We start from the raw sequence: 24943 nt of genomic DNA, 5'->3' as shown, positions 1-24943 counted from the left end.
ACATATTAAGAAGACAGAGATAAACAGATGATTTATGGATAATTATCTTCAAATGAGCAAAAACAAAACTTACAGCTGACTTTTCAAGAGAAACAATGAAGCCAAAGAGCAATTGAATTCAGTTTGAAAAAAAAAACTGTGAAACTATAATTCTAAATCCAGCAAATATTTCTTTCAAAAATATCAATGATAAAGGACATTTTCAGACAAAAACTGAAAGAAATAATTATCAACAGAGCTGTGACAAAATAATTATTAAAGGCTGTTCTACAGAGAAAGCAAAATGATTTCAGAGAGAAGTTTGGAAGTTCAATAATAAATGAAGAGACTATGTTAATACTGAATGAATAAAATATTAAAAATTATTATTGAAGGTCTTAGACTGTGGAGAGAATTAGAGGCCACAATAGCATATATTTTGGTTGAAGAATAAGTGGAGTTAAATTGTCTCTTGTATTGGCAAAAAATTGGGTAAAATACTAACTTGTAATAAATTGTAATCAGCCAAGCATTCATATTGTAATATCTAGGGTAAACACTAAAAGAATAATAATGAGATGTACAACTTAAATATAATTAAAGGAAAGAATGAAATATTAAAAGTTACCAGATTATAGAAAAAACAAAACAATAAATTGAGGAGTATCTTCAAAAACTGATAGATGCATTACCTTTGACTCAGCAATTTTACTCTCAACAGAAATGTATACAGGTATACAAATTTACAAGATAGCATTATTCTTAATATAAAACAATTTTAAAAAATGGAACAATACAAATTTTCATCAAAAGGAGGTTGGATAAATAAATAGTGGTATATTTGTACAATAAAATTTTATGTACTACTGAAAATGAACACGCTACAGCTACAATAAAACATATACAGAAATTTTACAAACATAACATTAAGCAAAAAAAAATCTAGACACAAAAGAGTATTTACTATAGGATATCATTAACACAACACTCAAAAGTAAGAAAACTAATCCGTGTTGTAAAAACTGTTACATGTGAGTTACCTTGGAAGGGAGGTTACTGTGATAGAGAATTGTCAAGGTTCTGGTGTATTGATAATGTGTAATTTCTTCATCTGGGTGGATGTGCCATTTTGTAAAAATGTCTTCCACTGTACATTTAAAATTTATGTGTTTTTCTCCACATGTAATTCAGTAATAAGGAGAAAGGCAGAGAAGAATGAAAATGTAGAAGGACTTTCGGTGTAGTGGATAAAGTCATTTAGATGAGAATATCAGTACTGATGTTCCATTAAATGAGAAAAAAAAATGATAGAAGCTTGGGGCAAAATAGTTACTCAATATTTGTAAGGCACCAGCATACATTTCCATGCTGAACTCTTAATAAGTACCCCAGAATTGAACAACATATTGTGGTAGATTAGAAAATGTCTCATACCTTGAATAGCTTATTACAAGTCTAGTAAAGAGTTAAGTTATACACACCCAAAATAAAGAATAGTCTTTGGAAGTCTGTATCAAGGATAAAATGATATAGGTAAAACTGTAATGTACAGACACTGAAAATAGAGGGATCAATACTGGAGGAATAAGGGCAGAATCCATAGCATATGGAGCTAGGCTTTAGATGAATAATATCACAGAACTACAATTTTTTGTTTGGCTAATGGGATTTATTATATATCTTGTCACAGGGATCCTTTGGGGGAAATTAGTTTGTATGATTGTTTATTATAAGAAAATAATTCCATTCTGTATTTTTTTTGTAGATTTTTATAGCATCCATAGTAGATCAATTGAGCCACTGTTATAAAATGAGATTCACAATTTATTTTCTTCAGACTCAGTGAGAGGGATTTTGGCTGTGTCGTGTAAGTGGTGGTTGAAAAAATCTGCCTTCCCATCCTGGTCACTCTACAACATCATGCCATCTTCCTGGAGCACCCTCGAATGGCACTGAGAGTTCACTGGATGCAGGAAAGCCCAGAGAGACAAGCTTATAAAGGATCCCTTGTGGCAGGTTTTCAGACCAGGGATTGTTTTTATTTATTTATTTTCAAACTGCATTGACTAAAAGAGTTAATTTCCCCTGAACCTGTAAGCGTCAGATGGGCCTGCACCTTCCAAGGACTCTTTTCTTCTTTAAAAGCACAACTGTTATTCAGTTTCTCTCAGGTGCAGATTCATTAGCTCTTGACTGGCTCTCCTTGTTTGCCGACTACTTGTGGAAAAAGCCATTTACCCTGGTGAATGTCAAGGTTAGTGCAAACTGTCCTTGTCATCAGTCTCTCTGGCAGAAGGTCAGGGATAAGCTTTCCTCAAATGGGCAGCATCAAACAAAGCAGAGACTGACTTAACTCACCAAAAGGAAGAAAGGAGGTCTGGGCAGAAGTTGATAAACGTTCCTGTGGGCTTTGAGGACAAAAGATTAACTCTTCCCTTTCCACTTCAATACCTGCTTCCTGGAAGATGCCTTATAATATCTGGATATTTTAAAGCATACGAGTTATGTTTATTAAGTAATGAATAGCCACTTATATCTATCAGTAGTTATATCTCTATCTATCTGCATATCTATCTTCTATCATCTAACTCAGTTTTTTACACAAGTATTATACCTTTCTGTTTCCAATTTGTAATTATATTCTCTTATCTTACCCTTGCTCTGATTGATCTTTTTTATTTTTTGTTATTTCTCTCCTCAGTTTACTTTTCTCCCCCAACTTTTATTTTAGTTTCAAGGGCAAACCTGCAGGTTTCTTACATGGACAAACTGTGTGTCGCCGAGGTTTGGTGTACAAATGATCCCGTTACCCAGGAAGTGAGCATAATACCGATAGGTAGTTTTTCAACCCTCACTCCCATCCCACCTTTCCCCTAGTAGTCCCCTGAGTCTACTGTTCCCAACTTTATGTCCATGTGTACTTAATGTTTAGCTCTCACTTATAAGTGAGAACATGCAGTAGTTTCCTGTTCCTATGTTCATTTGCTTAGGATAACTGTCTTCCAGCTATATCCATGTCGTTGCAAAGCACATGATTTAATTCTTTTTTATGGCTGTGTAGTATTCCATAGTATATATGTACCATATTTTCTTTATCCAGTACACTATTGATGGGCATCTAGGTTGATTTCATGTCTTTGCTATTGTGAGTAGTGCTGCTCTGAACATATGAATGCATTTGTCACTTTGGTAGAATGATTTATTTTTCTATGAGTATATATCCAGTAAGCAGGTTGCTGGGTTAAATGGTAGTTCTAGTTTAAGTTCTCTGAGAAATTGTCAAACTGCTTTCCACAGTGGCGGAACTAATTTATATTCCCACCAACAGTATATATGTGTTCCCTTTTCTCTGCAACCTCACTGGCCTCTGTTATATTTTTTGACATTTTAATAATAGCCACTCTGACTGGTGTGAGGACCCTCATTGTGGTTTTGATTTGCATTTCACTAATGATTTAGTATTTTTTCATGGATTTGTTGTCCACACATGTGTCTTCTTTTGAGACGTATCTGCTGTCTGTTCATATCCTTTGCCCATTTTAAAATAAGGTTATTTGCTTTTTTGCTTGTTGTTTTTTTAAAGTTCCTTATAGATTCTGAATATTAGAACTTTGTTAGATGTTTCGTTTGTGAATATTTTCTCACATTCTATAGGTTGCCTGTTTACTTCTTTAGACAAATGGTAAACTACACGTGAAGTACTACCACATTCTGAAATAGTCAATATTTTAATTTATTTTCATAGAATAATACAATTTTGAAGTCGAAAGGAACATCAATATTAAGCTAGTCCAGCCTTCCTCCAACAAATAAATCCTCTGCAGCAATTTTGGCAGTGATAACCCAACCTCAGCTTGATCACTCCTAGTGACTGAAACATCCATCCCTGCCTCACAGGAAGGCCATTCCAGTGTGGGGAAGCTTATATCATTAGAAGGAAAGTGTTGCCTTGAACTTAGCTAAAAATCCATCTCTGAGGAAGTTTAAACTGTTGGCTCAAGTCCTGTCCTCTAGAATGATAAAAAAGCTAGTCCTTCCTCAACATACAGCTCTTCAAATGTGTGGAAGAGTAATTATGCACCATGTAGGTTTTTCCCTCTCTTGGTCAATTATTCCAATCCTTACATGAAATGACTGCTAAATAACGCACTTTTCCATTTGTGCTCCTCTGAATAACCATTCATTTTTGCAATGGGGGATCCTCCTTAAAATGTGGGATCTAGAAATGTGAACCATATATTTCAGATGTTTATGAATACATATTTATGTGTTACATATTATATGTTTTCATATATTTATTATTCTTCCAATGCATCAATTCCCACATTGATTCTCTGAGGAATTAATTAATATCCAAAAGACTTTTTACATAAGTTATACCCAGGCAGATTTGCACTCGTATGTTTGTATTCCAATCACAAGTCACATACCAAGTATATGTTTTTAACTTATTGTATCAAAGTTGTAACTCAATTATTTGCTAGCCATTCTTGGTCACCTGTTATATTAACATATGAAAGCCCATATTATTATTCCAAAAAATTACTACGAACCTAGTATACTATTCTCTCAGACACACCATTTGCCATACTCCCAACTTCATGTCTTCTCCTCAGAGTTTTGCTGGGACATTTTGTTTTACTCTTTCAAAGGTATTTGCAGAGCTCTTGGTCAAATCACAAAATATAATCCTAAATAATTTTAGTGACCTAAACACTTTTCCAGCATAATAAGTCCTACTTTTTGGTCCTCAAATTCAGAATTATTCAGAAATACATGTTGATGTCTACTCACAGTCACATTAGTTCAACATCAAGTAGAAATGTGACATCCTTGAGGTGCTTCTTATAGCCTTTGCATTTTGTCTTCCATATATAATCCTGATTTTACTTTCTCATGGATTTTCTAAATGTATTTTTCTGGGACTTTAATACTGTAGATTTTCTTCAATCATCTCTAGAATTCCTCCATATCGTGTAATTACCTGAAGCATTAAAAAATATTCCTCTTTTGCCTGTTTTCTTTTTATCTTCGCCTCTGGCGAGCAAACAAACTTCCATTCTTAGCACATGCAACAGTTGAGCATTTGAAGGAGGAAAATTAACCTAGAATATAACAGGGCATTAGGGCGGTTCCTGCAGTTTCACCCTCTGGATATCCAGAGGAGCTGCTGCCTTGTATGGCTTCTCCTAGCAACTGACTTGTAAATTGTTATGACAGTCTATCTACTTGCTTTGTGTATTCCCTACTGAAGTACTTATTTTTGAAAGTCAGCCCAATGACCCAACCCTCTGACTGTACCCTTCATGTCCTAGTCTCCTAAGGTCTTAACAATTGACAGATTTACACTCCTAGATAACAGCCTCACTTTCTTTAACACCTAAAAATACCAAGACTTTTAGAAGGCTTTGCTCTAGAGTTTTCCCATCTTTTAGAAAGACTCTTACTTTCCTATCTGCGTTTAACCCTTCCCCTGTACCCAAGCCACCATACACTTGTTCAGATACTTAACAACTTAGACCTGGGAACCTGCAATAACTTGTGAATTGATTACCCTGTAGACTCAAAACACCAAGTCTATTCTATAAGCACGCTTAAAATTTACTTTTGCATTTATTTCCTGATTCAAAGGCTCCTAGTTTTCCAGTGTGTACCAACCAAAACCTCATCTCTGTAGCTAGGCTTTCACAGTAATAAAACAGTTCTAAGCATAATAGTACTCAGTTTTATGTTTTAACAAATATAGGTGGCACTGTAACGAATATAATTTAAGCCATCACCTGAGATCTTTTATAATTATTATTTTTCCTTAAAAGGAGTCTTTCCATTACTCATTTAACAAGAATGATCCATTTAGAATTATGAAGAGCATAATAAACCCTTCATGAAGATCTGTTGATTTTGATAATCCCAGAAAATGCATATAGATATTGAATCAGTCCAGGAAATATCAAGGATGAGAACAGTTCCAAACTAAGTTTATTGTTACTGTTTTTTCTAGTGCACCCTCATTGCCACGAGGCTTCCCCAGGCCCCTCAGGTAAAGTGTGCTAAGAACACCGAACATTCGTCCCCTTCCCCTCTCCTCCTATTGATGGCACGATCTGCACAGGTCGTGAGGGGAGAGGTTCACTCAGACAGCACCTGCTAAGAGGAGGAAAATCAATTTTCATCATCCAAAAATACAGAACTGCTGGCACACAAACTAGTTGCTCAAAGTCCCTAGGGTCTAGAAGGGAAGTCCTACTAAGAAAGACATATGTTTGGAACAAAAGTCAATATTTTCTCCATGTAGCCAGAATAATAAGGGAAGTAGGGAATGAAGAGGCAGCAGATGGAATGTTCCCATGTAGGTCTCCAATTCCACAATAAATATCAAGTAGAATATAGAACCATTTTTGCATCACAGTATTTGGTGCAGATCTTTCTGAGAGTAATCTATAAATTCTTTGATATTCTCATCATTCTAAAAATGCCAAATTCAGCTGAAAAGAATGACTTACCTGTGATTCATGTTTTACTATGTTTACTACAAATTTTACTACTTTTCATTATGACTTTTTATTCCTACTTTTTTCTATTAGACGCTTAACTGATATTTCAAGTTAGAATTTTATAATTTGATTCCTGAGATGATTCATAGAAAAAGACAAAAGTATAGATTTGCATTCTTGAAAAAAATAACTCACAGAGAGGCTGATAAAACCACAAATCCATATACCTTGACACAAGTGAGTGTTACAGTAGTACTTTCACCAACATTTTAATTCACATTTTAATCACATAAGCAATGCACAAACACAAATTTATTTTATAAATGGCAGCAATATGTAGCTAGAGTTAAAGTGAAAATCTCACTTCACACAACCCCAATATCACTCCTCTCACAGAACTGATCACTGCAACTCTTATCATTTAAATGCATCTTCTGCACTTTGTCCTATTAATTTACATAAAATACGTATTTCCACATGTGTGTTTAATAAATAAAGTGCTTACTTTTTCATAAATGGGATAATATTTAATATTGTTTTATAACAATTTTCCAATTAATAACTCTTTTGAAGATCTTTCTATTTCAGTATTTGTAAATCCACCTTAATCATTTACATTTCTGAATAGTTTTCCATAACATTGACAAACTTAATTCATATAAATATTTGATTACCAAAACATAAGAATCGTTTATCCCCAATTTTTCTCAATTATGAAAACAAGTGCTATAATTAGTGTCTCTTTATCTGCTTCCTTGTGTGCTTTGCAAGCATTGCTCAAGAATAAATACTGAAAAGTGGAATTTCTAGATCAAAGTTTATGGGAATTTTGAATTTTGATAGAAACTAGAAAATTGCCCCTCTAAAAATATCTTTGCAAGTTTTCATGCCCATCAATAGTGGATTATGGTTCTCATTTTCCTAAACATGTTCAAATAATTCCTAAGTATTTTCAATTCTTTAGACTGTCCTTTTTACGTTTTAATTTTTCTGGTTTTTTTTGTTTGTTTAAGGTCTCTTTAAATTTATCCATTATTTCTATTTTTCCTTGTGTTGAAACCACCTATTAATTTTTTGTACAATTTTGTATTGAGATACATGTTTTGCTTGCTGAGTTATTGGACACACACACACACACACACACACATCTGGCTAAGAATGCTTGCTCTTTTATATATGTTTCAGTTATTTTCTTTCAACCTGTCATTTACCTTTTATCTTAGGCTGTGGAATCTGTGTCATACAGAAAATTTAATTTTTGTGTCAAAAAATCTGTCAATCTGGAAAGCTCTCTCAACCCCAAGGTTGAAAAACACTGTCCTAAATTTTCCTCCTCAAAATCTTCATCGCCTTCCTGTTTTTTTTTTTTTACTTTAAAACAAAAACAAAACAAACCAAAAAAACAAACTTTGGGCATTTATTATTTCATTCAAATTCAAATACTTATTAAGAATGGATACTGAATTATTTGAAAAATACTTTATTCTATATTGAGATGATCATACATTGTTACTTTTATTGATTTGTTAATTTTTTTAATAGATCTTCTCATTTTGAACCATTATTGCATTTCTGAGATATAACATATTTGTTCAGGATTTAGCATTATTTTAACAGGTTATCTATTACAAAATAAAATTTACATCTATTGGTTACATTTGTTGATATTTGATATATTTGCCTACATTTTTCTTCTATACTTAATAATATGATTGTTCTTTAGTTTTTTTTTTTTTTCTTGGCTGTTTTTTATATACATGAATTCTGTATTCATCCAATTTGGGAATCAAGTATAGCATTATTATAGAACAGACTGGGAAAGTTTCCTTCATTTTTTTTTCTAGGTTCTGGACTACTTTTGTAATTTATGATTTTCTTGAAACTTTGGGAAATATAATTAATATTTACTCTTTACATATTTTTAATAATTCAGGTATTAGAAAAATATAGAGAAGTGCACAAAACATAGCTTATAGCTAGTGACTATCACGAGTGAACCTCCACGTGAATACCAGCCACATCATGAAGTAGACTATTACCAGGAATCAATATGCCCTCCTTTCATGCCTCCTTCCAGTCACTGCCCTCTTCCTCCAAAACTGCAGTCAATACCCCGATTTTGAACATTATAATTTAGCTGTGACTGCTTTTCAACTTTATGTAAGTGGAATCATATAGCATGTGGTGTTCCCTTTCATATCTGACTTCTTTTGCTCAACATTCTATGTCTGTGAATTCATTCATGTTTCAGCATGTAGTAATAGTACATCTATTTCACTGCTGTTTAATAACCGCTTGTACAGATATATGACATTAATTTACCTATCAGATGTATTGTTTCAGGTTTTGGCTATTATAAGCCATCCTTCTGTTGACATTCTTTGATGTTTTTTTTTTGGCACATATGTGCATGTGTTTCTACTGTTTATTCCAAAGAGTGGAGTTGTTTTAGGAGATAATGCCAGTGAGTAGTGTTAGCTGACATTCTCAGCAACAGTGACCCAGCAGCAATGCTCCACACCTGCTGTTTTAGCTGAAACTTTCCATTGTCAGTCTTTTGCATTTAATTAGTATGGAGAATACATACTGATATTTCAGTTATTTCAATTTCCATCTTCCTTTTGAGCATCTTTTCCATATGTTTATTGGTCATTTAAGTATTCTCATTTTGAAGTGACCATTTAAATCTCCAAATCATTTGTAGGTAAGGTTGTGTGTTTTCTAGAAACTTTAAGGTCTATATCCCAGATGAAATTGATTTTGTTACTGGGGTGAAGTACGGGTCAAAAAATGTCTATTCCCCATATGGATATTCAGTAGACCCAACAAAGTCAATGAGAAGGTTGATCATTCCTACTTTCTTACAGGAATCTCTATCATAAATCAAGTCTCCGTGTGTGTGTGTGTGTGTGTGTGTGTGTGTTTCTGAATGTGTTCTATTCCATTAGTATATTTTTCAATGCCATATTGTTTTAATTACTGTAGCTTTAACATAAGTCTGATATCTAACAGAACAAGTTCTTGCAACTTGCCTTTGCTACTCTTGCCTTTTTTCTTTTCCGTATACACCAGGAATTAGCTTACCAATTTCCATAATACAATCTGTTGGGTAATTTGTTTGGCATTGTATTTAATCTAAATATCAATTTGGGGGAATTGATATTTTTATAATTTTTAGTCTTCCAATCAATGGACATGGTATCACCTCTATTTATTTAGAAACTATTTTCTCTCAATATTGTTTTATAGTTTCCTGTGTAGACATCATATACATCGTCCATTGATCTATCCCAAATAACTTCTTATTTTTGCAAATTAAAATGGTTTCTCCTGATAAATTTCTTCTTCTTTTAGAGGTAACTATACAATAATATAATTGTAATGTATGCAAAAATATGTTATCCTTTTGTCTGTAAACTTGCTACACTTATTAATTTATCTGAAAGGCTTTTAGATTTTTATGATTATGACTATATTATCTTTGATAGTATAAATTTTAGTTCTTTTATTTAATTCTTATATCTTTTGTTTCTTTTAAAATCTCTTTGCCTTGAAAATGACCTCTAGCACAAAGTTCAATAGCATTGATAGTAGAAAACACCCTTAAATCATTCTCAATCTTGAATTCGCTTCAACATTTCATTACTAAATATGATGTTTGCTACAGGTTTATTCACAGTATATTTTATCAAATTTAGAGAATTTATTTTTATTCCTAGTTTGCTAGGATGTTTTATGTGTTTGTTTTAATAGTAAGTAGAAAACGTTTCTAAAAATTTTTTTTTGTATTTATTTAAAATTTTTTTTACTCTGTTGATGTGATGAATTATGTATATGATGTCTACACAGGAAACGATAGTTTTCTAATGTTAAATAAATTTTGTATTTTTGAAATAAAATCAACTTAGTCACGAAGAATGGCTATTTTTATTTCTGCTGGATTTGGTTTGCATTTTGCTCTTTGTTTATAAAAGTTTTCCTCTATGTTAATAACAATTCCAGATAATTGTTATTTCTGTAATTCCTTGTCAGTTTTGGTGTAGAGATTATGCTTGAAGTGGTAGTATTTCCTAGTTTTATTTTTGTTTTTTGTTCTTTAGAGGAAGGTGCATCAGATTGTCGTGACTTTCTTCTTAAATAACTGGTAGAATTCATGAAAGAAGCCATTTCATCATGGAGGTTTTTTTTCCTTTTGTCCATAGAAGACTTTTCATAAGAAAGTCATTTTTAACAGTTAAATACATTCGAATTTTCTGTTTTTTCTTTTTCCTGTTTTTTGTAAGAGAAAATTTTCCTAAGAATTTGTTTATTGCAAGTAATTTTTTTTTTTTTTTTTTTTATGGAGTCTCCCTCTGTCACCCTGACTGGAGTGCAGTGGCGCGTTCTCAGCTCACTGCAATCTCTGCCTCCTGGGTTCAAGCAATTCTCCTGCCTCAGTCTCCCAAGTAGCTGGAATTACAGGTGCACGCCACCATGCCCGGCTAATTTTTGTATTTTTAGTAGAGATGGGGTTTCACCATACTGGTCAGGCTGGCCTGGAACTCCTGACCTCAGGTGATCCACTTGCCTCAGCTTCCCATGCAAGTAATATTTTTAAATGTCTGGCATAAAGTTTTCAGAGCATAAAACTATTATTATTTGTAGGATCTATAGCAATGTCCCTTTTCATTCCAAATTTTATTCATGAATTTTTTCTCTTTCTACCTCTCTCATCAGTTTTAACAGTGTAAATGAAATTTATCAATTTCAGTAAATATTTCAAAGAATTAATATTTGGTTTTGCTGCATGTTTGTTTTCTTCTATTTCTTTAATTTCTACTGAATTTATAATTTTCTTCTTCCTATTTTCTTTGGGTTTCATAGTTGTTTCCACCTCTCCCTCCAATTTCTTTAGATTCATGCTCAGGTTATTTTTAATCTTTAGTATTATATACATGGATCTAAAGCTATAATTATCCCTCTATATTTCCTTAGCTCTAATCATCAAGTTGTAATATTTTATCATCACTCATTTCAAAGAAATTTCTAATTTCCTCTATAATTCATTTTTTGAATCAAAACCTACTTAGAATTATCCTTCTTAATTTCCAAACGTATGGAAATTTTTGTTATCTTTTTGTTTTTGTTTTCTAGCTTAATTTGCTCTGTGGTCACAGAAGATACTCAGCATGAAGACAATCCTTTGAAATTTGTTTAGACTTTCTATATGAATCAGCAGATGATCTATTTTGGTTAATGTTTCATGTGCACTTTATACAAATTCATATTCTGCAGATGTTGGATGCAGTGTTCTAAATCAGTCACATCTTGTTTGTTAATTGTGTTGTACAAATATTCTATATTCTCACTCTTTTATTCTCTGCTTTGTTTTATTAGTTAATGAGAGAATTGTCTTAAAATGTACCACTATGGTTATAGACTTTTGGGGACTTTTTTGCTATAGCTTCACCAGTTATTTTTGCTTTATATATTTAAATGTTTTATATATAAACAAATGTTTTATTTGTATATTTACCTAAAATGTTTTAGGTAAATATACAAATTTAAAGTTATTATTCCTTCCTGATGAATTGGATCTTTTGCCATTGCAAAGTAGCCTCCTTAATTTATTTTAACAATTTTTGCCTTGAAGTCTTCGTCTCATAATGACATATTTACAAAGCCTGCCTTTGGTTAGTGTTTGCATAGTATACATTTTCCATCCCTTTAATTTTTACCTTTCTGTGTCCTTAAAGTATTTTTCAATTTGCATTTAGTTGGGTTTTATTTTTTTGCTTTGTCTGAAATTTTGCCTTTTTTGGAGCATTTATTCTACCTATATGTAGTGTAATAGCTAATGCAAATTTTTAAAATCTAAAATCACTATTTCCTATAAGTTTGTCTCACTTCTTTTATTTTGTTCTTCTTTTTATCTAGTTTTGGACTAATTAAAGTTTGCTCTTTGTAACCACTTTCTTTCTTTTGTTATCTTGGCTGCTACTTTGATTTGTTCGTTTTGTGATTACACAAGAAATTAGAACATATATTCTTGACTTACAAAAAGTTTATATAAGATGGGTATTCACTTTTTCCTAGGCATTTCATGGGCCTCAAAACACTTCAACTCCATTTACCACATTCATGTCTCGTAAGCTGCCAATTTTCTATATTTTAATTTTAAGTGCATGTATGCATGTGTGTGTATAAAACCTGATGGTACATTAGTCATTTTATTTTTTCTAGTCAATATTCATTTAGATATATCCAAATGATTAACTTTTGGTACTCTTTTTTCTCCTTTCTTCATACACTAGATTATTTTATTTTCTTTAAAGAATACTCTTCAGAAATTCTTTTACTGAGTTACTGTTATAAATATTTTACTTTTCTCTGAAAATTTTTTTATTTCAGAAGGATATTTAATTTATGTTAACCTTTTTATTTTTCAGCACTTTAAAAATATCATTTCAATATTTTCTGTCTCTCATTGTTTCTGTTGAGAGGTCTGCTGTCAGTCAAGTTGTGGCTCCTTTCAATGTAATTTGTCTTTTTGCTCAACTGCCACTCAGATTTTCTTTGTCCTGGGTCCTCAGTTGCTTTACCATGATAGGTGTAAGTTTCTCTTCATTGTTTTACTTGGAACTCATAGTCATTCATTTATAGTTTGTATTTGTATTTTAGGCATTGTCTCTTCCAGTATCATTCTCTTTCTTATATTCTTTCTACTTTTCTTCTGTGTCTTAGCATGTATGTTAGAACTTCCCATTTTGCATCTTTCATTCTCCCTTCTGGTTTTCTTCAGTTCATTTGTCTATGCTACATTTAAGACTTTTTCCATCTGACCTCGTCACTAGTTTACTAATTATCATTTCAACTGTACCTAATATGTAATTAAATCTATCCACCGAGTTCTCAATTGTGGCAATTATATTGTTAAACTTCAGAATTTGCCTAAAATGTTGAAATATATTTATTTATAGCTTCCAGTTTTTTTGTCATTCTTTGTCCTAATTCCTGTTCACTGGATCAGGTATCAGCAAATGCACTGAAGTAAAAGAGGCTCTAGATGCTAGGTTTACCTCTCTATATTTCTTTTTGGTCTTATGTTTTAGTCTGATAAATTCTCAGTGTCTTACTAGCTCCTCAATGACTTCAAACATATATGTATATATATAAAATTTATTTATATATATTTAGTTTTTATTTTTTTCTGCCAGATAAACTTTTTAGGTTTTTCAACCGAATACTTAAACTATCTATTCATTATCACCATGATTAGAAATCCAGAGTTGGTGGACTTTCACTGCTTTTCTATTGTTACTGATCTTGGCAAGATTTCCACCTTTTCTTTAATCAATTTGATCAGTTTTTTTTTTTTTTTTTTTTGAGATCGGGCCTTGCTCTATCACTAAGGCTGGAGTGCAGTAGCACAATCATAGTTTACTGCAGCCTGAAACTCCTGAGCTGAAGTGATCCTGCCATCTCAGTCTCCAAAGTAGCTGGGACTACAGTTGTCTGCCACCATGCCTGGCTTATATTTTTAAAATTTTTGTAGAGCCAAGGAGTTAAAGACTAGCCTGGGCAACATAGCAACCATTTGGGTAATCCTCCTACCTTAGCCTGCCAAAGTTCTGGAATTACAGGCATGACCTACTGCACCCAAACTATGTATGTTTACTTTATTTGATCTCTGCTCTTGATATTATTTTCTTTCTTCTCCTTACTTTGAGTTTAATTGCTCTCTTTTTCTGCTTTCTTGGGGTGGAAGCTTAGATTATTGATTTGAGACTTTTCCTTTTTTCTCATGTAAGAATTTAGTGCTATAAATTTTTCTCTCATCACTACTCCATCTGTGTCTCACAAATTTTAATATGCTATGGTTTTCATTTCATCTATTTTACTGTATTTTTAACACTCCTTGAGACTTTCTATTTGATTCATGAATAATTTTAAATTGTATTGTTTAGTTTCATTTCCAAGTAGTGTGGTGATTTGACCATTATAATTCTGTTATTAGATTGTCATTTAATTGCATGATTTTCAGAGAATACACTTTATTTGATCTCAATTATTTTTAATACTTTTATGTTTGTTTTATGATCCAAGATACAGTCTATCTTAGTATATGTTCTGTAACTACTAGAAAAGAAAGTATATTCTGTTGCTTTTGGAAAATGATCTATAAATAGAAGCTATTGAGATTTCCCATAGCCTTACTCATTTCCTGTCTAGTTGTAGTATCAATAGTGGAAAGAGGGATGTTGAATTTTAATCTAATTGTAATTATGAGTTGTCTACTTTTCCTTTCAGTTCTATAAGTTTCTGCTTCATGTATGTTCAGCTCTGTTGTATGGTGCGTACATGTTTAGGATTGTTATATCTTTCTTCTCATTGCATTGATCCATTAATCATTCTGTAATGTTCCTCTGTGACCCTAATAACTTTCTTTGTTTTGTGATATTGTTTGGCCCTGTGTGGAGTTGTAATCCTCATTATTGGGGAAGGAACCTGTAGGAGGTGATTGGATCATGGAGGTGGATTTGCCCCTTGCTGTTCTCATGATAGTGAGTGAATTCTCATAAGATATGGTTGTTTAAAAGTGTGTAGTACTTCCCTCTTTGCTCTCTTTCTCATGCTCCCACATATAAGACGTGCCTGCTTCTCCTTCACCTTCCACCATGATTTTAAGTTTCCTCCCCAGCCATGCTTCCTATACAGCCTGTGGAACCATGAGCCAATGAAACCTCTTTTCTTTATGAATTACCCAGTCTCAGATAGTTCTTTATAACAATGTGAGAATGAACTAATACACTTTGAAATCTATTTTATGTGATATCAATATAGACACCCCTGCTTTCTTTTTATTAATGCTTGCATAGTATACCTTTTTTCTATACTTTTGCCTTAAATCTGCCTATATCATTATATTTGAAGCAGGTTTCTTATGTACAACATATTAATAGCTTGTTATTTTTTTCCATGCTGCTAACCTCTATCTTTTAGTTGGTATATTTAGTCCTTTCTTAGTTAATGTAATTATTGGTATTTCAGGGCTTAATTCTTTCTCTGTTTATTTTCTGTTTGCTTTCTGGATTTTGGTTTCTTTGTTCTGTCTTTTTGTGGATTCAACGTACATTTTATGGTTCCATTTTGATTTATATGCAGTAGTTTTGAGTTTATAGCTATACATAGTTTTAGTGAAGGTTCCAGATATTATATAATATATAAGCAACTTATCAGAGTCCACTGCTATCATTATTTTACCAGTTTGAGCAAACCATAGAAATATTATCTCTCTTTACACCCATTTATCCTTCCACTTTCATTATATAACTACCTTAAAAGTTTTGTCTACATACAATGAGAAACACATTAGACAAACACAATTTAGAAAACTAAAAAAAAGGCATTTCCCTATTATTTACCTATATAGTTGTTCTCTTTTTTGTCTTCTTTCTAATGTTCCAAAAGTCCTTCTGTTATCTTTTTTTTAATGCTCATCATCACTGGCCATCAGAGAGATGCAAATCAAAACCACAATGCGATACCATCTCACACCAGTTAGAATGGCCATCATTAAAAAGTCAGGAAACAACAGGTGCTGGAGAGGATGTGGAGAAATAGGAACACTTTTACACTGTTGGTGGGACTCTGAACTAGTTCAACCATTGTGAAAGTCAGTGTGGCGATTCTTCAGGAATCTAGAACTAGAAATACCATTTGACCCAGCCATCCCATTACTGGATATACACCCAAAGGACTATAAATCATCCTGCTATAAAGACACATGCATACACATGTTTATTGTGACACTATTCACAATAGCAAAGACTTGGAACCAACCCAAATGTCCAACAACGATAGACTGGATTAAGAAAATGTGGCACATATACACCATGGAATACTACGCAGCCATAAAAAATGATGAGTTCATGTCCTTTGTAGGGACATGGATGAAACTGGAAACCATCATTCTCAGCAAACTATCACAAGGACAAAAAACCAAACACCGCATGTTCTCACTCATAGGTGGGAACTGAACAATGAGAACGCATGGACACAGGAAGGGAAACATCACACTCCGGGGACTGTTGTGGGTTGGGGGGAGGGGGAGGGACAGCATTGGGAGATATACCTAATGCTAAATGACGAGTTAATGGGTGCAGGAAATCAACATGGCACATGGATACATATGTAACAAACCTGCATGTTGTGCACATGCACCCTAAAACTTAAAGTATAATAATAATAATAATAATAATAATAATAAAATAAATTAATTTAAAAAATAGAAATATAAAAAAAATTTATTTAATTAAGAGAACTTTATTTTGCCACTCTCTTAAGGTAGTTCTGCTGGTGGCTAATTCTCTTAGCTCTCCTTTGTCTGAGAATATATTAATTTCCCTTTTGTCTTTGGATTCAGATTGATTTCAAAGGGTAACATCAGCAGGAATAACAGAGTAATGATGTACAATAATTTACTCCTTTATACAAGCAATGAAAACACTGACAAAAAAAGTGAAATAAATATTTTCAGTACTCTGAAAATTAACCAAACTCAAGAAGTATTTATTCAATAAAAGTATTGTGGTAAGATTGTGGTAATAACAGGAAACTGCGGCACTTTAACTGCCCATTTTTCTATTGTTTTCTCTCTCTTGATCTATAGAACCTTTGAAAACAAAAGTCCTCACAATCAATGTAGTCATCAAAACCAGCAGCTTCATTGTCATTGGGAGGGGCAGACAAGTTTTGGGTTTGGACTTCCTCAATAGTCCTATAGCCACAGAATTGTCATTATCTGACTTATCTGGAAGTTCCCTGGAAACCCCAACTTGCGTGGCTTTTCCTTATTATTATTATTATTATTATTAAACTGAGAGTTCACACTCTAAAAACAGCTTTTTCTCCATGGTATTTGTTGGAAACAATTAGTGGTAACTGTTTAACATTGCAACTGCTTGAGGTGGGAAAACAGCTGGGATAAACAAGAAGCTGACCAGAAAAATAACTATAAGGGGAAAAAACTAGGAAAAGAGTTGTTCATAGGAGACTTTCTAAAGTTTTGAAATATTCCTGGGAATCTAGAATGCCACATACATGTGGCTAGGAAATGCCCAGGAAATACTTGAGAAGGCTCTACTCTTTCAACTTTAGCCAACTTTTAGGATCTCCCCAAGCAGGAATAAAAAGGAAGGCAGAGTTGCAAACTCCTTGCAAAGTATTGAAGGCATACCACAACACACAAAACCGCCTTTGAGAAGGCAGGGAAAATTATTAGTTCAACGCATTTAAGAAAATCTTAGTTCAATCATCAGCTGGCCAGTAAGCTTAACTGTCCACAGAGGACAAAGAAAAGAGATATCACAGAAGTAGTCATGGAAAGTAATTAAACAAATAGCCACAAAAATAACAAACAGCAATAGCAACAACCCTGGGAAAAGTGTAAGGAAATCTGATTTCCAAAGTTGCCACATTATTTAACTACAATATTTAGTGCTTGTTTTGGCAGCACATATACTAAAATCAGAATGATACAGAGAAGATTAGCATGGCCCCCACGTAAAGATGACATATAAATTTGATTTTATAATTTTATGTGCTAATTTGATTGTGATAATCATTACACAATGTATGCATATATCAAATCATCACATTGTGCACATTGAATATATGCAGTCTTTATTTTTAAATTAAATATTTAAAAATAAAGAAATAAATATATATAAAATATTGAAAATTGTAAGAGATGCAAAATTATGAGAAAGTACAGCCCATACACAGTAAAAATGCCAGTCAATAGAAACTTGCCTATGAAACCCAGAAGTTGTCCTTACTGGAAAGACTTTAAACAGACTTTAAATCAGCTATTTAAAATATATTCAAAGAGTTGAAGAAAACCATGTCTAAATAACTAAAGGAAAATACAAGAATGAAGTATCATTAAATAGAGAATATAAATCAAAAACTACAAATTATAAAAAAGGAACCAAAAGATAAATTATTGGTTTAATTATCAATAGATCAATATTTATAATAAATAAATAAAGGCTACTTTGGGAGAATGTGACCATAGATAAATATTAATAATTTATCAATAGATAAATTGTTGAGCTGAAAACTACAATAACTCTCCTGTTTATATTAAAAAAAAAAAAGCTCAGAGCTAGGAATCCAGGACTGGTTTATTCCTGCATGATTTTATCTGTCATCACCTGGGACCCCTGGAAAGAGAACTCTGAAACAAAGGCTAGTATGTAGGATTTTTATTTGTGAGCAGGAATGGCAGATGGAGGGAGTGTATGTGCAAAGAAGGGAATAACAACACTGGACAACATTGCTTTATTTATATAAAATCACTATAGATCACCTGTTGGAATGTTCCATGGGATGCCAGATAAGCCTTTTGAAATATATATCAGGGCTCTTTGACAGAAAGAAATAAAAAGGAAAACATGGATCTATTGGCTACATCAGCCATTGAAAAGGGTATTTTTTACTCCCAACATGTGTTAACTCTTTTCATACACTACTACTAACACTTACGGGTTGCAATTCCTTGAGAGCTGAAGAAGTTCCTATTAGTTTCCTATATGAAGGTAAAATGATTACAGATTCTGTAGATCAGGAAGGGAGAGGTGCATGGCAGTCTTCACCAAGTTGTTTTGTTGTGCCTGAGCAAAATTAGTCATCTAGCAATGGCTGGAATAACAGAAGAATGCATGGAGGTGTTTAACACAACACTGACGTTGTAGATTCCTTCCATCTTTTTCTCTTCCATGCTTACTGTGTAGCTTCCATTGTCTAGATCTCCTTGGAGACAGAAGGTCCAGCATGTTGCAAAAACCGTAGGCTAATAAAAGCAAGAAGGGGAAAGGGAGGCTGGGTGATGCAGTTTTCCAGCTTGGCACATCCAGTAATGCAGAGCTTGTGTTTATAAGAGGAGGAAAAGGAGAATGGAAATTGGCAATCTCTATCACAACTCTTAGGGAAATTTTGAAATAGGGACAGGAAATCTTTGTCCCTTTAGCCTTCATTTTAAAACTTATTTTATCTATGGTCATATTCTCCCAAAGTAATTTTATTTCTTACCCTCACCTCTTACAAATCCAAAATGGTCAGAACTTACCTCAAGATTGTTGACCTGCCTGGTTTCCCCTTCAATCTTATCCAAGTGGCATTCATTTTAATAACAAGTTAAACTCATAATGTGAATTGCACAATTCTATTAGAATATTGTGATCCCACGTAAATGCTATTAGTTCCACAAATGAGCTACTCTATGTGAAACTGCTTAGAAAACTATAAAGCGCTTTACAAATGGAAGAAAAATTATAATGTCCAAGAGAGAAAAACATTATACTAAACTGGAATCATAAAATGCGAAAGTACCCACTGATGCAGTTCCAATTCACGACTTCACCCCTTTTTGTGTGAAAAGGTAAAGGGAAGCAAAGTGTGTTCTTTGTAAATCCCATTTCTATGACTAATGTTCTTCTGCAGCTAATGTGTAATTTTCTTTCTCTGATTTGTTTTCCCATCTTACCCGACATATTTTCTATCCCTTCTGTCTTCTTAGAAGTGCCACTTTGTTGACGGGGGAGGTTAGGTTTTGCAAGAAGTTTTAAAATATGCTGTTAATGAATGAATGGACAACTAATTACTTGCTAAATGCATTAACACAAATCTGGGTCTGAAATTGCTTTGGAATTAATTTGGGACATATGTGCACATCCTTGCTTATATATGCAGGGGCCATGGTACATGGATTTGCATTTGTATATGAGAAAGTCTTTTCCTTTTTTACACAAACCTGGCTACAAGGAAGAAAACTCATTAGCAGGTTTATCTTACTTTTCAAACTCTATTACTAAAAAAAGATAAATTCCTAAATTATGCTCCTTATACATTGATTTCATTCTCTTTCAACTTGTTCTCTCCCTGCTGCCCACACATATACATACACACCCCAAATGTAGTCTGTGTACATAGGTAGGAGGATTATGAATAAACTGCACACCAAGTGAACAAATGCTGCTTCTATTCAATGGATCACAATAGTAATTATTACCTAGATCTAGTTGATTCCTAAAAAAAAAAAAAAAAAAAAAACCACTTTTATTTGTTTTCCCAAATTTCATTCCTTCCTATTAAATACTGAGGACTACCAGTTATTATATTCTTATTATAGAGACAGAATTTTCACTTTAGTTCAAACATGAGCTCTGGTATAAACTGCTTTTTAATAGCAATGGTGATTTTAAGTGTCCACCCATAGATATTTTGAATATGCAGCTATTTCCTCTGATGGAAATTAGCCAGCAACAGGGTTTCATTAGCATTCACATTTGCAGATAAGTATTATATTTTCCTAGACATTTTTTAAAACTTAGCTCTTGGATGATGGCACTGCCAAAAATATACGGCCAATTTATACATCAGACAGGATCAGAGACAGATTATTCCTTAACTTGGCACAGAAGCACTTGCTTCTCTGAAAACTAGGGCTTCCCTCTTTGGGGAGACACTTCCTGGAATATAAAATCAGTCTTACTGTTAGGCAAAACTTCCAACTCATTCTAGGAAAATGTCTTGCCTGTTTGCTACATCTGGTCTTCAGTAGCCGTATCCGGCATAATCACATGATCTTAAGCCCCTCAACCCTTGCATTGCAAATATGTGTGTTTCAAGTGGGTTTGTCTTCCCTGATTCATACTTATCTTCTATAGTTTAGGGGAAAAACTCAAACACCATTCCACAGCTTGTCCATTTTCTTACTGAAACCTAGACTAGTCCATGTTATGGTCTGAATTGTGTCCCTTGGAAGATTGATATCTGGAGGCCTTAAGCCTCAATGTGACTATATTTGGAGATAGGACATTTAAAGAGGTAAGTAAGGCTAATTGATGTCTTGAGGGTGAGGCCCTAGTCCAACATGACTGATGTTTTTATAAGAAGAGGGTGAAACACCAACAGGAACATGCACAGAGAATCAGCCATCTGCAAGCCAAGGAGAGAGACCTCAGGAGACCCCTGCCAGCTCCTTCATCTTGGACTTGCAGCCTCTTGAAGTATGAGAGGGTAAATTTCTGTTGTTTAAGCTACCTGTTCTGTGGTATTTTATTGCCACAGAAGCCCTAGCTGACTAATAAGGTCCATTTTACAATTTTGTAATTAGATTAGAGGGTATAAAAACCCCACCAAGATCTTGGCTGCCATTAGGAATGTAGGGACACTGCTGTTAAATGATTCCCTCAATCTTCCTTTCTGTTATAATTCTTAATGTGTGTGTCCAACACCTCTTCTCCACTTTCTTGGTGGTAGCAGCTAGCAGCTATCTGGCCTTGGGGGTAACACTGAATCCAGAATAAGCTAATTGCCTCACACTTTACCGTAGCTGGTGATCATTCTGGGAATAAGCCTAGGACCCACATTGAACCATTCACAGCCCTTTCATATTTTTCCTAAACTGAACTAAAAACCACAACAACAACAAAAGGAACTATTTCAGATATGGTTATGAGGTTGAAAAGATGTGAGCCTGCAATTGGAGAAACCCTCTTTGTGGGAGGAAGGAATGAACCTACCAGCAGAAAGAGGCACACGTAAGAAACAGGAGAAAAGGAGGTGAAAAAGAGATAGAGAGAGAAAGAGAGGTGTCAACATAGAGGTCTCAGCATCCAGGCATCCTGGCTGTATCCTCTCCTTCTAATCTTTATTATTTATTTATGTATTTATTATCATCCACTCTCCTTTTCTGCCTAAGTTACATTGTTTCTCTTACGTTGGAATTCAGAGAGTCTTTCTAGTTCATGATTATAAAGAATATGAAAATTATTCTTCCTCAGCTTTTTTTTCATTGATGATCTGCCTTCTGACCTCCAACTCCTCTCCCCTTCCTAATTCACCATGCTTTTGGGGTCTCACCGGGAATAAAATGCAGAAAATCAGAAAGAATAAAGTCAGCGAAAAAGCAGGGAATCAAATGAATTTCTCCTTACAGTTTACAGCTCTGAAGTAATTTAAGTAAGTCCATTCAGAAGTGAGAAATTAAAATTAAAAATCAAAGAACTAGGGCATCTTGCCCACCCAGCCAATTCATAGTTCCTGAGCTCAAGCTCGATAGAGAATGCCTCAGGGCGTCCCTCCACAGCACTTCAACCTAAGATACTTATTCATGTTCTTTTTTAGCTGCTTTTTAGCATCCTCACTTTATTCATCTAGTTTCCAGTATCCACACAGCTGCTGAGGGTTGCACAGGCCTCCACAGAAGGTTGCACAGGCCTCCACAGAGGCACCCTGCTTGTCTCAGGCAACTCACTTTCCACCAAATCCTTATCTCTATCCTTCCTCTTCACCCCCTTGCACCACAAAGTTTTGAAATTTTATCTTTTTGTATTGCTCCTTCAATTATATCAGTTTTGTAGCCTATTCCTCTAGGAGTCTCCTCAGTGACCAGCTAGTTCTAATTTGGTCAAGTGTAGCTGAGATGTCACTAGTTGATAATGGATTAATATTTTACTCTCCCAGAGAACATTACATTTTCCTTAAGCTAAAGGAGTTAGTTACATGAGGATTTCTGGCAGTAGGAGGAGTATAACAGATATTTGGGGACTAGGAATGTTTTAGCACCCCTCAATTCACATGTGCACGCTGGTGGGCCTGCCCATCTGGTTAGGCCTGTCCTCTGGGATAACTCCATGCCCACCACCAAAGAGTGTTCCTGTCTGCAGAAACTATTTGCCTTCTTCTACTCTGAGTGACCTTCCCTTTTCTCCCTCTGGCTGACACCATTGTTCACTTCTTCTTGCTCTATTATTGCCTTCATCAGTGTCTATAATTTTATTAACTCAGTAAATTTAGGTGCTCTTAAAGAGCACATCAAAAGTTCAAGCCATGCCACACAGCCCTAGAAACAGTTCTGAAACAGAAATGATAAATCCAAAGTTATTTCAGGGAAGGACTAGCAAATGTCATCAGCGTGGTCCTGGTCATTTTATTGGCTTTAATTGAATAGGTCCCTCAGAATCCATGGTTTTATTGGGACCAAAGACAATATAGGGATGTAAATGGCAGGAAGGGGGTTCACAAGGAAGGCAACATGGGCAATTATGTTAAAAATGCTGGTGCTGCAATTTAAGAAGGGCCTTGAGAAAAAAAAATGGTGTTTTTAAGAGGGACTGGAAAAAGATAAGAAAACTCTGCCCCACAAACCTCAGAAGAACTGCAGTGAAGCAAGAGGATGGTGATATTAAAGCTGTTCTCAAGTTTTGGAGGCACATTATCTAGGAGCCAGAGTGGAGTGATTCTGGATTGCTTCGCAGACAAAGGTGCAATCAATGGGCATATATTAGAAATAGGCAGATTGTATCTCATTTTAAGGGATATTTTCTAACAAGCAGTTGTCTTGCAGTGGAATGAGCTGCCTTCCAAAGTCATTACTGATAATATTTAAAAAGGATCTAAAGGGTCATTCACCAGGGCCTTGTAGAACAGTTTCCTGCACTTATAGACTAGACAATTTCTGAGGCTCTTTAAATACTATGATGCTACCTTTCTGTAAAACCCTCAACACTAGATTAGCTGGCTGACCCACCCGAGTGACATCAGGATTTTGTGTGAGCCTTGGGAACAAGGACAGGAGGCAAATAACAGCAAAAACGAGTCAGAGGAAGCACCACTTCCAACCTGTCACTTGTTGGCAGTTGTAGTCTTTTGACTGTCTTTAGCCTGTTGGCTACTCACCTCCCCATCCATTCTCTAAATGAAGTACTCCAGCAATTGAGCTTGATTCAACAAGCATGGATGCTGTGCTGCTATAAATCATCGGTCCCTTCCTCCCTGAGCCCTTCAGTGGTAGGAGTAATTGGTTAATTGCCAGAGTTGTTAACAAGAATTAAGAATTCAAGGGAATTGGCTAAGAATGCAGATCTGTTGCAATATGGTTAGAACAAATGTGTTTGAAATATGCACACCTAAGTCAAAACAAATAGGTCTTGAGTCCTTTTTAACAACGTCTGAGACTGGCTAGGTCAGTGTTCCCTTTTTTTAACGGTCTACCACGGTTTTTTTTTTTTTTAAGGAACGTAGTTTCTTTCACTGAATCTTCCAGTTGCCAAGTCCTAAGAAACTTTGTATTCTCTCCCTCTGCACTCAATACTCACAGAGGCATCTCTCCATGCATAATCCTCTCTGCACATCCCACTTTTCTTTTGAAACAATCATCCCTTCTCACGTTTTGATTTGTTCTGTCAAGTGAATGGATGAAGAATTTTCATAAAGGATGAGACAAATCCTAACACACCACTGTCCATAACAGCACAAGCCCACAGATTTGTGCCCACAGGTATACAAGTTTGCAGATATTATAGCAGTTCCATTCTGGGTGGGAATCCTGGGCATTGCTGAGTTCCCTGCAGGTAATCAGATGTTTTCAGCAACAGTAAATCAGACACTGGCCATCCTTATGTTTTTTCAAAATATTCCCT

The 24943-nt window shown here is 34.3% G+C and overlaps 1 non-coding gene across 1 annotated transcript; it reads left to right on the top strand.

The window, feature by feature from the left end:
* The first annotated feature begins 17951 nt into the window (after positions 1-17951).
* LOC116484325 (U6 spliceosomal RNA) lies at positions 17952-18054 on the top strand. The gene has a single exon (XR_004252507.1). It is a non-coding gene; the product is annotated as a U6 spliceosomal RNA (small nuclear RNA).
* Positions 18055-24943: the final 6889 nt, after the last annotated feature.

The sequence above is a fragment of the Hylobates moloch genome, unplaced genomic scaffold, assembly GCF_009828535.3.
Source record: "Hylobates moloch isolate HMO894 unplaced genomic scaffold, HMol_V3 SCAFFOLD_15, whole genome shotgun sequence".
In the NCBI taxonomy this organism is placed as follows: domain Eukaryota; kingdom Metazoa; phylum Chordata; class Mammalia; order Primates; family Hylobatidae; genus Hylobates; species Hylobates moloch.
Note: the sequence above shows the minus strand (reverse complement) of the source record. Positions and strands in the feature narration are given on the sequence as shown.